Below are 14,367 nucleotides of genomic sequence, written 5' to 3'. Positions count from 1 at the left end.
GTCTAAGGCTGATCAAATACAGCGAGTCGGTTCATGTACTTGGCTAATAACAAACAATTGGGGGGAAAAAAAAAACTGTTTAAAATACTACTTTAAAACATTCCAAAAAACAGCAGAACTCGTCCATTTATACAGTCCTTAGGAAAGTGAATACAAAGAATGACCCCCCAAATATTGTACCTTTCCATTAACAGTACATTCTCAGGTACCATTCGCACACTAAAATAAATCCCTGGGCTTATACAGAGGACTTCACTACAAGTTGTTCAGCATTGCTTTTCGATCCCCTGGATCTTCCCAAGGCAGCTGCCAAGGGATCGCCAAAGGGCACAGCGTGCACTTTTGGGCGGGTTTGACCCCGGCAACCTTTCGGATACACGACCTGCTCCACTGCTGTTCAAGTACAGTACTAGTTAGACGTCATTCTCTTCTAAACAAAATGGCAGGTGCACGTGAAGGCTTTGAGATAACCGATGAAAAGGTACGCTGGATTTTCTTTTCTGGAGTCAGTCTAGTGCTACTTGCAATAATTAGAGCCAATAGGTGTGCCTTGATCGGCCGTAAACAGCAAAGGGTGGGGGCATTGTCCTTCTTATCTCAATCCACTACATACTAAAAAAGCAACACTCTCAATCGATCCAAATACAGTTAATCATTTATAGCAAAGAGCATAAAACACCAGATGGAAAACAATCTCCATGACCTCTGAAGCGACACAAACTACAACAAATAAAGTATTTTCGACACGATCTCCCAGGAAAAAAACAAAACATTGTACTAAGTGATTAAATGCTAAAATGCAGCCTAGCGTTTCACTTAAGTAATTACTGTGTCTAGTCGGCGACTTCTCACGAAGTAAATGCTCCGATCACGCTCCTGGCCCTCTTTCCAAGAATGGCGGTTATAAATAAATAAGTTACGAAATGGTTTCCGACAAAAAATGCCCGGCAACCTGTAAAAGTTTGCTTATTTCGTTCTTTAAAGCAAAGCAAGAGTTGATCATTAAGAAAGCGAACGTTTCGCCACTTTAGTTTCTACCTCACCCGACTACCTCGGGGAGAGGCAATGTAGTTTTACAGCGCTGCAAAGCCTAAAAAGTACCTCCCGTCGAGGAGGGCAAACTCTACCAAAAAACAAAGCATCGCCTCAACTTCATAATACATCAAAAGGAAAACGACCCAAATGGCTTGATGAGTGCCAAAAACGGACACTAAACGCGCACCTCCGGGGGCACTCAAAAAACAAGTGTTCACCGCCACAGTGCTAAGACAGCGGCTCCGACTACTGGACTTTTACGCTCCGGCTAGGACTCGCTAGCCTTCTTAACTTCACCACGTTAATCTTAAATGTGTGCCAGGAGTTGAGGTTACGATATGGCGCATTTCCGTTGCGTCTTTTTTTTCCCCACAGGTGTTTTATTTGAGGTCGAATATTAAAATCGAGGTGCACTTTCCCCATGTTTCCCCTCGTATACCACTTACCTGTGTGAACAGGCCGAAAGATTCCAGGTTAAGATACAATCCTCGGTGGAAAAAAAAGGACAAAACGTGCTGGGAAAAGTCAGAAGATCAGCAGCTGCGTGTCTTCCCAGTTATGCAGTTCAGATCCTCGGGCTAGCTGCTTGCAACTCTCGCGCTGTGCTGGGCTACCTTCTTCACGCAAATGACCGACGAGTGGCTGGGGGCGAATCGGGGGCGCCTAAGGTGACCCCCATGGTCGTGGAGTCAAGTCGCACCTTCGTCCCCTGAGCGCGAAGCAAGGAGTCCTTTGGCCACTTCTCTCCTTCGACTAGCAGCAACGTCACTTCTCGATGTTGTGCTCTTTCTTCCCCTCCTCTTACGCTGCTGAGATAAGACCGGCTGAAGGAGCCTCGAGTCTTTTGAACTTCTATTTTTTTAACTACAGCTTAACAAGGACACGCTCGTGGAAGAATAAATAAACGTTGGGGAGAGCTCCAGAGAGAGGCAACTGTCTTCGTGAACAATCTAGACGTCTCTTTTTAGGTAGGTTGCTTGGCTATCACCGCCGGAGTAGCGGAGACAGATGAGACGCTCCCCTTCTCTGGCGACGTGGTTTTAAGGGCGGGGAGAAATGAAAGTAAGTAACGAATAATAATAGGATAAAAAGCAGAAAGAGCGAAGTACAGCAGTCAGCTGTCAGTCAGCCGCCTCGGGCGGGGCAATAAAAGCGACGCAGCTTTGGCTTCTTACCCCTCGTGCCGCCCCATTGGGTTTGTAGGCTCGAATGACTCCGTGATCTCTCGGTAGCCACTGGAGAAGGTTACAGTAAACTGTTTTACTTATCGCCCGCACAGCGTGTAGGTCGCCTTTAAATAACCATGTCTTAGTGAAATGTGAGACAGGCCGTACAGGGCCAATAAACGGTCACTTTAACTCTGACAAGCCTCAATGCAAGGACCGAGAAGTTTTGGGAGTATCTGCTGTCTACAAACACAGTCACCAGGACCGGGGTGGGGGGGGATTTGGATCTTCAGCGCAGCCACAGAGAAGAACATAACCGCAAAAGAGTCCACTTATGGAGGAGGGCACCCGGCTAACGGAAACTTCCTCCCACCCAGAAGGAGACTATAATGGAGGCTGTTAACGTGAGAGCCACGTGCGTGTTCGGCGCCACTTACGTAAACATCCTCTGGCCACCGGTGTCTCGAACGGAAAAGATGCGTCCAAGTGAAATCCGGAATTCATAATGCCTCAAAATGCGAGAAGTAGGAAGAAAAAGTTACACCTACATAACACCATCCAGGCATTGTTCGATCCTACTTTGCATCAAAAGCCCACTTAAATATCAAGGACCTAACCTTGTTTTTATATAGTGCCTTTCTAGTGTTGGGTGCCTTAATAAGCCAAAGAAATCAACCAACATTGCTGGTCAAAAGTCTGGACACACCCAGAAATGTTCTTGTTTTTGATAGAAATTGATACCTTTCTTTATCACGATAGGATTAAATTGATTTTAAAATACAACCAAGGCATGGCTAGAGTTTCTAATGTCTGTTACTGGTTGAAGTGACCAATTTATTATTTACATATGACTGCAAAAGCCATTCCTTCTGTGTCTTACTGGTCAACCCCTTTAATGTATCCTTAACTAGTCATTTTAAATTCTAAGTGTTTATTAGGGAAACCTTTGGAATTGCATTAGCATTGGAGAAGCCTGTTATTCTGGATTCCAATCTAGGACCCTCAATATATGAGGCAGCAGTGTTACACACTGATCCAGATTGCTACCATTAATACACTGGTTTTTGTGGCTTTCCTCATCCTTAACCATACTCTCATTATTTCAGAGACTGTGTAATATTTCACAAAGGCTTACTTAATTTTCTGTCTGCTCTCCCTAAAACCCTATCCCTAGGTTTGTATATGAAGCACCAACAGTAGTCCCATTCAGTCCATCCATCCATTTTCCAACCCGCTGAATCCGAACACAGGGTCACAGGGGTCTGCTGGAGCCAATCCCAGCCAACACAGGGCACAAGGCAGGAACCAATCCCGGGCAGGGTGCCAACCCACCGCAGGACACACACAAACACACACACACACCAAGCACACACTAGGGCCAATTTAGAATTGCCAATCCACCTAACCTGCATGTCTTTGGACTGTGGGAGGAAACCGGAGCACCCGGAGGAAACCCACGCAGACACGGGGAGAACATGCAAACTCCACGCAGGGAGGACCTGGGGAGCAAACCCGGGTCTCCTAACTGCGAGGCAGCAGCGCTACCACTGTGCCACCGTGCTGCCCTCCCCATTCAGTCAGAGTTAAAAAAAAAAAAAACTCCCATTTTTTTTGTCTCCCTTAAGTCATCTGTAGGTCAAACTGCCTATTTCTATACTCACTGTGCTCCAATCTGATACTAATATGTAGTCATCTCATTGTCAGTCTTGTCTCATAAATTGTCACTTAATTTCTACTTTTAGGATAGTCATCTCATCGTCAGTCTTGTCTCATAAATTGTCACTTAATTTCTGCTTTTTGGAGTACTGTTTTTAATGTATATAAATGATTTAAATAGGAATATAAATAACAAGCTGGTTAACTCTTAATTACTCATGCTGGTGTATTTTGTACACCAATCTCAGTTATTTTTGTCCAACATCCTTTCACTGGAACCTACCGGCAGCACCTGCCATCTATCCTCAGAATGATTCACTACAAGTAGCCTACAGTGTAACAATGGTTTCCCTCCAGTGTGCCTGGTTTTATGAGTGGATGCACAATCGCAAGTTCCATATGGTGCATTTGGTACACTGTGTGGGTACTTGCGTATGTATGACAACGATGAAATGTTTTTCTTGCAGTGACTTTGTCTGCAAAGAACATTCAACAACTGAAGTGAAATTTGATACATATGCAAACCCTCCAGTGGATGAAATTGTGACTGGTGACGAATGAGCCCTGGAGAAGTGGATCAGGTTTATTTTCAGAAAGTCCTAGACTGTGTCATACTATTCAGTAATATTTTATTGAATTACATTAAAACATGTACAATTTTAAATTATTGCAATATTTTATTTTATATATATATACCTCACAGCATGCATATAAATAGACATTTTAACAGTGGAGTGTAAAGTACACCACGCAAGTACTTATGAGGTGAGAAATGGTGCGAGTAGTTAAGGGTTAAGTTTGCAGATGATACCAAGACAGGTGAATTGGCAGATAATTTTGAATCCATTGATCATTACAGAGGGACTTGGACAGCATATGGGCTTGGCCAGATGAAATTTAATGTAAGTAAATTTAACATTTTACATATAGGAGGTAAAAATGTTAGATCTGAATACACAATGGGAGGTCTGAAAATTGAAAGTATATATTATGAGAAGGATTTATGAGTCATAGTGGACTCAACACTATCAACTGCCGGACTGTGTTTAGAAGCCATTAAGAAGGCTAACAGAATGTTGGGTTATATAGTACCCTGATGTGTGGAGTGTAAGTCAAAGGAGATTATGCTGAAGCTTTATAACACACTGAATATACCTCATCTGGAGGACTGTGTACAGTTTTGGTCTACAGGCTACAAAAAAGACATAGCAGCACTAGAAAAAGTCCATAGAATACTGACTAGGTTTATTCCAGGGTTACAGAAGATGAGTTATGAGGAACGATTCAAACAGCCTTTTCAGCTTAAATAAAGGGAGATTAAGAGGTGACATGATTGAAGTGTTTAAAAGTATGAAAGGAATTAGTGCAGTGAATCAAAACTGTTACTTTTAAGTGAGCCCCAACAAGAACACAGGGACACAGTTGGAAATTTGAGTAAATTTGGTAAATGTCACCCAAACATTAGGATGTTTTTCTTCAAATAGAGAACCATAGACACATGGAGTAAGTGACCAAGTAGTGTGGTAGACAGGAGGACTTTAGAGACCCTTAAAACTTCACTTGATATTATTTTGGATGAATTAAGTGGATAGGACTGGAGAGCTTTGTCGGGCTGAATGACCTGTAAGTCTTTCTAATGACCACATGTACTTACTTTATGTCAACTCTTCAAAGTCTGTTTACTTGTAATTTAATATTTATTTAATAGTCATGTTGTTTATCTTGTTCGTTTCTGTTGTACTCTGGTAAAGCATCTTAAGATTGTGTGCAACGTAAAATAAAATAATCATTGCCTTAGAACATTTTAGGTATACACCATTTGTTTTTTTTATTGGCATGCATTTCTCTCTATTATAAAAAAAAATCTTGGAAGGCTTGGAAGGAGACGATATGTGATTTTCTCGGAGACACTTTAATGTCCCGCGAGACAAGGCAGTGAGACAAAAGGACAGCTGCTGTACAGGGTTTTAAATGATCGACGCGCAGCGCAACAAGCAGGAGACGCAGCTCGGCAGCAGCAGCAACAAGCCAGCAGCTGATCCGACCAGATCTCCTTAGCAAGTGTTCTGCTAAGATGTCAAATGGCCGCTACGTAGCGCTCCCCCCTGATGTGCAAGCAAAGTGAGCAGGGGGCAAAGTCCCCTAGTAATTTCAAAAGTGAAAAGATATTCTCATAACCCCAAAGCACTCCAGCCTTTTAAAGGGGGTCCTACCACAAGACTTCAGAGTCTTAATTGGGAAAAATGAATGGCAACAAACGAATGTGTGCTTATTCCTGTTTTATTTGCTTTTCTCTTGCCTTACCCCTTTTTTAGTTGGGGCCCACAATTTTAGGATTAAGTGTAGTTGTGTGCTGAAATCTGAAAAGGATCCACATTTTCTGCAAACCATTGTAACATATACTATAGACCTTTTAGTTATTAGTTATTTGAAGTATGGAAGTGTTGTGATGTGAAATTTTGCATTTGCAAGTTGATAAATATTTTGTATGTCTTTATTTGTAACTTAGACAAAGCAATATAATATTACTGTTACATTATTGATAATAACAGCAGTGGTTTGATGGTTTAAGAACCCCTCCCCCCCTTAGGGTAATTTTACAACAGGGTTGGGGGGGAGGTGCCCCAAACAAGTTTGGGAAGTGTTTCTCAGTCAACCACCCACAGGAAAGCCAGACTGCCTAACTGCCAGACTTTAGCTCAATTGGTTTTCAGGGGTGGCAGGTGTGAAGATTTTCTCTTCCCCATTGGTCTGAAGTATGGCTGTTTGGAATTGGCTTGTATCAGAAGCCTTTAAGTACTACGACACCCTAGGAGTTGGACAGTAAACCTTGTGGCGAGCGGTACTCAGCCGGGACGCCTGAAAGGACCTGCAGAGGGACTACGCCTCCTGCAGACCACAAGAGGGCAGCCACCCTGGTTTGTATGGGGACCACGGGAACAGAGCATGAAAGCTCAACCCTATAGGGGCCCATGGTCATCGCCAGGAGGCGCCGAGACGCCCTGGACATCAGCACCTCCGCCACACCCGGAGTTGCTGGCGGAAGTAAAACCAGGAACACCCAGAGTGCTTCCGGGTGCTTGTGCGGCATTTCTGCCACACCAGGAAGTGCCGTAGGAAGCTCATCAGGAGGCACCTGGAGCACGTCCGAGTGGACTTAAAAGGGGCTGTCTCCCTCCATTCATCAGCTGGAGTCAGGTGGAAGAGGACGAAGCTCGGAGGAGAGGAGTGGAGGTGGTGAAGGAAGGCTGGACAGTGAAGAGGCCTGGACTGAGGGTGTGTGGTGCAGGGGCACCAGGTTGTGCGTGGTAGTGTACATATTATAAATATGAATAAAAGCATTGTGGTGATTAAACCATCGGTGTCTGCCTGTCTGTGTCGAGGCTGGTCTCCACAACCTATAAATTTGCTTGCTTTACCTCACTCTCTCTCTCATACGAAACTGATGAAAGACCATCTCACACACCATGAACTGAAAAGGAAAATAAAATGAAGAGCACAACTTGGCAGCCATATTGAGACAGGCATGAAGGCCTGTTCTGAAGAAAGCTGACCACAAATGATGCCTTAACTAGAGATATTTTAAGTAACTAACAAGTCTGTGTGCCGCCTGAAACTACACATCACCATTTATCAGGTTGTATGGTTGCCAATCCCCTCCTTTAACCGCCACCTTATCGTGGTGGAGGGGTTTGCGTGTCCCAATGATCCTAGGAGCTCTGTTGTCCGGGGCTTTATGCCCCTGGTAGGGCCACCCAAGGCAAACTGGTCCTAGGTGAGGGATGAGACAAAGAGCGGTTAAACAAACCTATGATGAATGAAAACTTTGGACGGCGTTTTCCCTTGCCTGGACACGGGTCACCGGGGCCCCCCTCTGGAGCCAGGCCTGGAGGTGGGGCTCGATGGCGAGCGCATGGTGGCCGGGCCTGCACCCATAGGGCTCGGTCGGGCACAGCCCGAAGAGGCAACGTGGGTCCCCCTTCCCATGGGCTCACCACCTATGGGAGGGGCCAAGGAGGTTGGGTGCAGTGTGAGTTGGGTGGTGGCCGAAAGCGGGGACCTTGGCGGTCCGATCCTCGGCTACAGCAGCTGGCTCTTGGGACGTGGAATGTCACCTCTCTGAAGGGGAAGGAGCCTGACCTAGTGCGCGAGGTCGAGAGGTTCCGGCTAGATATAGTCAGACTCACCTCGACGCACAGCTTGGATTCTGGAACCAATCTCCTTGAGAGGGGCTGGACTCTCTACCACTCTGGAGTTGCCAAGCGGGTGTGGGTATACTTATTGCCCCCCGACTTGGAGCCTGTTCATTGGGGTTTACCCCGGTGGACGAGAGGGTAGCCTCCCTCCACCTTCGGGTGGGGGGACGGGTCCTAACTGTTGTTTGTGCGTATGCACCGAACAGCAGTTCGGGGTACCCACCATTTTTGGAGTCCCTGGAGGGGGTGCTAGAGGGCATACCTTCTGGGGACTCCCTCATACTGCTGGGAGACTTCAATGCTCACATGGGCAATGACAGTGAGACCTGGAAGGGCGTGATTGGGAGGAATGGCCCCCCCGATCTGAACCCGAGTGGTGTTTTGTTATTGGACTTCTGTGCTTGTCACGAATTGTCCATAACAAACACCATGTTCAAGCATAGGGGTGTCTATATGTGCACCTGGCACCAGGACACCCTAGGCCTCAGTTCAATGATCGACTTTGTGGTCGTGTCGTCAGACCTGCAGCCACATGTCTTGGACACTCGGGTGAAGGGAGGGGCGGAGATGTCAACTGATCACCACCTGGTGGTGAGTTGGCTTCGATGGTGGGGGAGGATGCCGGTCAGGCGTGGTAGGCCAAAACATGTTGTAAGGGTCTGCTGGGAACGTCTGGCAGAGCCCCCTGTCAGAAGTAGCTTCAACTTCCACCTCCGGCAGAACTTCGACCACATCCCGAGGGAGGTGGGGGACATTGAGTCCGAATGGGCCATGTTCCATGCCTCTATTGTTGAGGCGGCTGACTAGAGCTGTGGCCGTAAGGTGGTCGGTACCTGTCGTGGTGGCAATCCTCGAACCTGTTGGTGGACACTGGCGGTGAGGGATGCTGTCAAGCTGAAGAAGGAGTCCTACAGGACCCTTTTGTCCTGTGGGACTCTGGAGGTAGCTGATAGGTACCGGCAGGCCAAGCGGAATGCGGCTTTGGTGGTTGCTGAGGCAAAAACTCGGGCGTGGGAGGAGTTTGGGGAGACCATGGAGAATGACTTTCGGATGGCTTTGAGGAGATTCTGGTCCACCGTCCGGCGTCTCAGGAGGGGGAAGCAGTGCAGTGTCAACACTGTATATGGTGGGGATGGTGCACTGCTGACCTCGACTCGGGACGTTGTGGGTCGGTGGGGGGAGTACTTCGAAGACCTCCTCAATCCCACTAACATGCTTTCCAATGAGGAAGCAGAGCCTGGGGACTCGGAGGTGGGCTCCCCCATCTCTGGGACTGAGGTCACCGAGGTGGTCAAAAAACTCCTTGGTGGCAGGGCCCCGGGGGTGGATGAGATACGCCCGGAGTTCCTCAAGTCTCTGGATGTTGTAGGGCTGTCTTGGTTGACACGTCTCTGCAACATCGCATGGACATCAGGGCCAGTGCCTCTGGATTGGCATACCAGGGTGGTGGTCCCCCTCTTTAAGAAGGGGGACCGGAGGGTGTGTTCCAACTACAGAGGGATCACACTCCTCAGCCTCCCTGGAAAAGTCTATTCGGGGGTTCTGGAGAGGAGGGTCTGTTGGATAGTCGAGCCTCGGATTCAGGAGGAACAGTGTGGTTTTTGTCCTGGTCACGGAACAGTGGACCAGCTCTACACCCTTAGAAGGGTCCTGGAGGGTGCATGGGAGTTTGCCCAACCAGTCTACATGTGTTTTGTGGACTTGGAAAAGGCATTCGACTGTGTCCCTAGGGGAATCCTGTGGGGGGTACTCTGAGAATATGGGGTACCGGACCCCCGATAAGGGCTGTTCGGTCCCTGTACGATCGGTGCCAGAGCTTGGTCTGCATTGCCGGCAGTAAGTCAAACCCGTTTCCAGTGAGAGTTGGACTCCGCCAGGGCTGCCCTCTGTCACTAATTCTGTTCATAACTTTTATGGACAGAATTTCTAGGCGCAGCCAGGGCATTGAGGGGGTCCGGTTTGGTGGACTCAGGATTGAGTCACTGCTTTTTACAGATGATGTTGTCCTGTTTGCTTCATCAGCCCGTGATCTTCAGCTCTCTCTGGATCGGTTTGCAGCTGAGTGTGAAGTGGCTGGGATGGGAATCAGCACCTCCAAATCCGAGACCATGGTCCTCAGCCGGAAAAGAGTGGAGTGCCCTCTCAGGGCTGGTAGCAAGATCCTGCCCCAAGTGGAGGAGTTCAAGTATCTCGGGATCTTGTTCACGAGTGAGGGAAGAATGGAGCGTGAGATTGACAGGCGGGCTCTGCATCGGTCTGTCGTGGTGAAAAAGGAGCTGAGCCACAAGGCAAAGCTCTCAATTTACCAGTCGATCTATGTTCCTACACTCACCTATGGTCATGAGCTATGGGTAGTGACCGAAAGAACGAGATCGCGAATACAAGCGGCTGAAATGAGTTTCCTCCGTAGGGTGTCTGGGCTTTCCCTTAAAGATAGGGTGAGAAGCTCAGTCATCCGGGAGGGGCTCAGAGTAGAGCCGCTGCTCCTCCGCATCGAGAGGAGTCAGATGAGGTGGCTCGGTCATCTGATCAGGATGCCTCCTGGACGCCTCCCTGGTGAGGTGTTCCAGGCACGTCTAACCGGGAGGAGGCCCAGGGGAAGACCCAGGACACGCTGGAGGGACTATGTCTCTCGGCTGGCCTGGGAACGCCTCGGGATTCCCCTGGAAGAGCTAGAAGTAGTGGCTGGGGAGAGGGAAGTCTGGGCATCTCTGCTCAAACTGCTGCCCCCGCAACCCGACCTCGGATAAGCGGAAGAGAATGGATGGATGGATGGATGGTTGCCAATATTCAAATGTACTTTGTATATTGTTATTATTTATGAATATTATCAGTAATACATTGTTTAAATTATAACTTAACTCCTGCTTGTCTTTTACTACACCTAATTGCCTGAGGTTACAGACATAGAAGGGAAGGTGGGGAGAAGTTATAAAGTACAATACTTTATAAATAGTGGTAAGTCTGTAAGATTTGAGGCATTCTGACAAAGGCTACATTTTAATAATACAAAAGGGAAAAGTAGAATAATATATTACTCTACCAAGACAAAACAGGAAGGCAGAAAATACTTGGGACTCCACAAAAGTTCCAGTCTTGGTAATAACTAAGGGTGAGATGGATCATCCAAATGAGCACAAAATACATGCTGTCCCACCTAACCACATTCAGAGCATTAGGTCGTGAGCTGAAATGGGTTTTCAAGAAAGATGCAGCAGAGGTGGATGATCAGTGCCATACAGTCAGAAAACATTTGTGCAGCCTGTTAAATGACTGTCTTTCTAAAATGTTATCTTATTAAGAACTCTGATTCAAGTCAGAGTCTTTTTGGGTTTTTTTGGTGTGGTCTGTTCCAGTTTCCTGTCACCTTGTGCTCCAGCTTTCTTTTTCTCTACTAAAACATGTGTGTTATGTAGATTGAGGACTTCAAAAAGGTCCAGTTTGAATGGGTGGGTTGATGTGTTCTTCATTTCACAAACACTCTTTTCAGGGCTGGTTCCTTACTTATATCTAATACACCCATGACACTGAACCTGATTAACTGGTCCTGGAAGTTAATGCAATGAATGAAAGAAGAACACGAATTCAACATTCACAGTCTTTCTTAGAAAAAGTATATAATTATTGTGACTTTAATGAGATGACAATGAGATGACAAATCAGCTGAGCTTGAGTGCTGTTTTTATACATTTAGTAAGTTGATTAGCAATACAAAAAGGAAGTGACAGAAATGAAATGGCAAAAACAAAGTTAAATGACAGGTGAGGGTCAGAAACTAGAAAAACAAACAAAAGTCATATCAAACTAAGACCTGAGGTAGCTTCATTAGAAGCTGCTGCCAAAAAAGTCAAAAGCAAGATTGTACTGAAGCGATAGTAAGGATTCAAAGACCAGGAAATGGAAATGTAAAAAATCAAGTAATGGTCAAAGAAAGACTAAACCATTCAACAGGGTCTTGAGTCACTAAAGTAAAATTATGGCCAGTAAATGTTCCAAAGATTTGTTTAAGGATAGTGAATACCATGCAGAAAACCCGAATCATTAAAGAAGAAGTCAAAGTTAAACATTGTGAAGCCTAAATTTCAAGAACAAAGAAAACTGAAAAAAAACAGTGCTTATTGTTTTTAGAAATATCCACTATCTTGAACAAACTGGAAGTGCATGATGTCGACCCTTATGCCGTCACAATGATGACACCATGGGTCGCACACTTCCAGTTACTCTCAGCAATCAGATTAGGAAACATATACAAATTAACTCATAATGTTACTTTACAACAAAAATAAGAAAACAGAATAAAAAAAATAACTGTCTATAATAAACTAAAAGTGGAAAATTAATGAAAGAAATTAACTCTTCATTAAACAAAACCTCTAAATGAAACATCCAAATAAACAAGGGGGAGTGCAAATTAAAACACAAAATAAACATAGTGTTAGGACCTCTTTATGATTAACGTCTTCTCAGATGTACCCTTTACTTTCAATTAACACTAAAGACAGGCAGGTATAGCAGTTAGATAGATAGATAGATAGATAGATAGTTGTAGTGAACATCCAAAACAACAAAACACAACATGACATCACCAGAATGATAATAAAATATATAAAACAATACAAAAGCAAATTATTATTTAAATATCTGTGATTATTTAGATCTTTAAATAAAAGAAAAGTCTTCTTGATAGTTGTTAAGCATGAGCAAGACTCAATAAACTTGTTCAGGGCAAAGATAGATTAATCAGGGCCATGCATGCTTTATTAACAATGGGCAGTATTTAGTTACCAAATAAAACATCAAAAACCTAAAGGTTGTGAAAGGAAATAGCTCAGGAAGCTAATCTCCTTGCACAACAGTCCTTCATTGATTAGGAACAGTGATTAGGAACAATGTGCAGATGCTTTCTAAGCATGTGCCTCATGATGTCAAACACATACAAAGGTCATGCCTCCAAAGGTTTACAGTAAATTCATTGCAAGCCATTACAAACTGGCCATGCATTATGGCATCACATAAACTCAGCCACAACCATTGTTAACAGGTTTACAATCTCAAGCACACAGCCATGCCACAAGAAAACTGAGATAATGTTAGCCTTGCTTTTATGAGAGATGGCATTGGTGCACAACTGCTGCACAGCAACCTGAATAGACATGGAAGTACATTATAGGAAATAGGAATAGATTAGACCTGATTAAAGGCGCAGAGAGGTTTCCTGGGCCCTCCTATCTTTTATGATTCCTGCCACCCCTAGCTTCCTTTCCATTGCACTCCTTTTGTTTTTTATTGCAGACAATGCATCGGGCCAGGAGGAAGCTGTCCAGCAGGACAGCATCATCTCCATCTCTCACTTTGTGACCTGACCATAATGTTAGTGTGGCAAGTGGTGAAGGGGAAACAGAGGGAAACTCCAGCTTATGGGCAACGTCAGGCCCATGGAGGAATGTTTACTGTAAAATAAGCACCTGGGTGGAGATTGACAGGAACCACACTTTGGGTGGTATATCATGCACTAAAAACTGATTTCACTTTCATATCCTGTTCAGTAGAGTCTGTCAGAACATCACAAGTCTCAAGTTCAGTTTTTGTTTTGTTTTTTTTTTTTACTGGATCATTTCCAGGAAACACACAGTTGTGTTGCTATGAACGTGTCTTTGTCTTTTAGCTACAGATATATAACAACAGTAAAATACAATTGGCCATACCATAGTACAGTATGGTATCATCACAATTCTGTACACGTCAGCAGTAAATGATAATATAGTACACATAAACACAATAAACACACAAAACAATGCAATTTATGTCTGTGAAAGTAAACATAAATTAGGTTGTACAGAGATGTTTGGAGATCTATTTTGAGTCCTAATTGACTGGAGTGACTATGGTAGGAATAGAGCTGTTTGTGTGCTAAGTGGTTCTTGCTCTCACTGTTCTCACAGACTGATAATATTTTTATTTTAATAAATAAGTGAAAATGGTTGTTTTCTGAGTGACTGTACTCTTTGATCACATTACCTACTGATTTCCTCACATGAGAAGATCACTCTTAAACAGAGTTCAGGTTCAGGCTTACAATCATTTCTGCTATCCCAAGGGCCAGGTGCAGGTTTTGTATTTTATAATGTAAGAAATGAGAAATATTGAGCAAATTATAAAAAATCCACAACTTATTTATTTTTTTACATTATAACTTTTTTATCTGCACACAAAATGGTGGCTCTGTGGTTAAGGATCTGGGCTGCTATCTGAAAGGTTGCTGGCTCAAATTCCATTACTGCCTAACAAAATTCCAGGGTGTGCTGTACAATGGC

General features: G+C 44.8%; 1 protein-coding gene across 1 annotated transcript in view; it reads right to left on the bottom strand.

Moving 5' to 3' along the window:
* The window catches only part of LOC114666263 (N-acetyllactosaminide beta-1,3-N-acetylglucosaminyltransferase 2-like), an 88,518-nt gene extending 86,051 nt beyond the window's left edge, over positions 1-2,467 (bottom strand). The window contains 1 exon segment of the mRNA XM_028821039.2: positions 1,482-2,467. The gene's annotated coding sequence lies outside the window, so the exon portion shown is untranslated.
* Between the last annotated feature and the right edge of the window lie 11,900 nt (positions 2,468-14,367).

Source organism: Erpetoichthys calabaricus, chromosome 15 (genome assembly GCF_900747795.2).
Source record: "Erpetoichthys calabaricus chromosome 15, fErpCal1.3, whole genome shotgun sequence".
Taxonomy (NCBI): Eukaryota; Metazoa; Chordata; class Cladistia; order Polypteriformes; family Polypteridae; genus Erpetoichthys; species Erpetoichthys calabaricus.
Note: the sequence above shows the minus strand (reverse complement) of the source record. Positions and strands in the feature narration are given on the sequence as shown.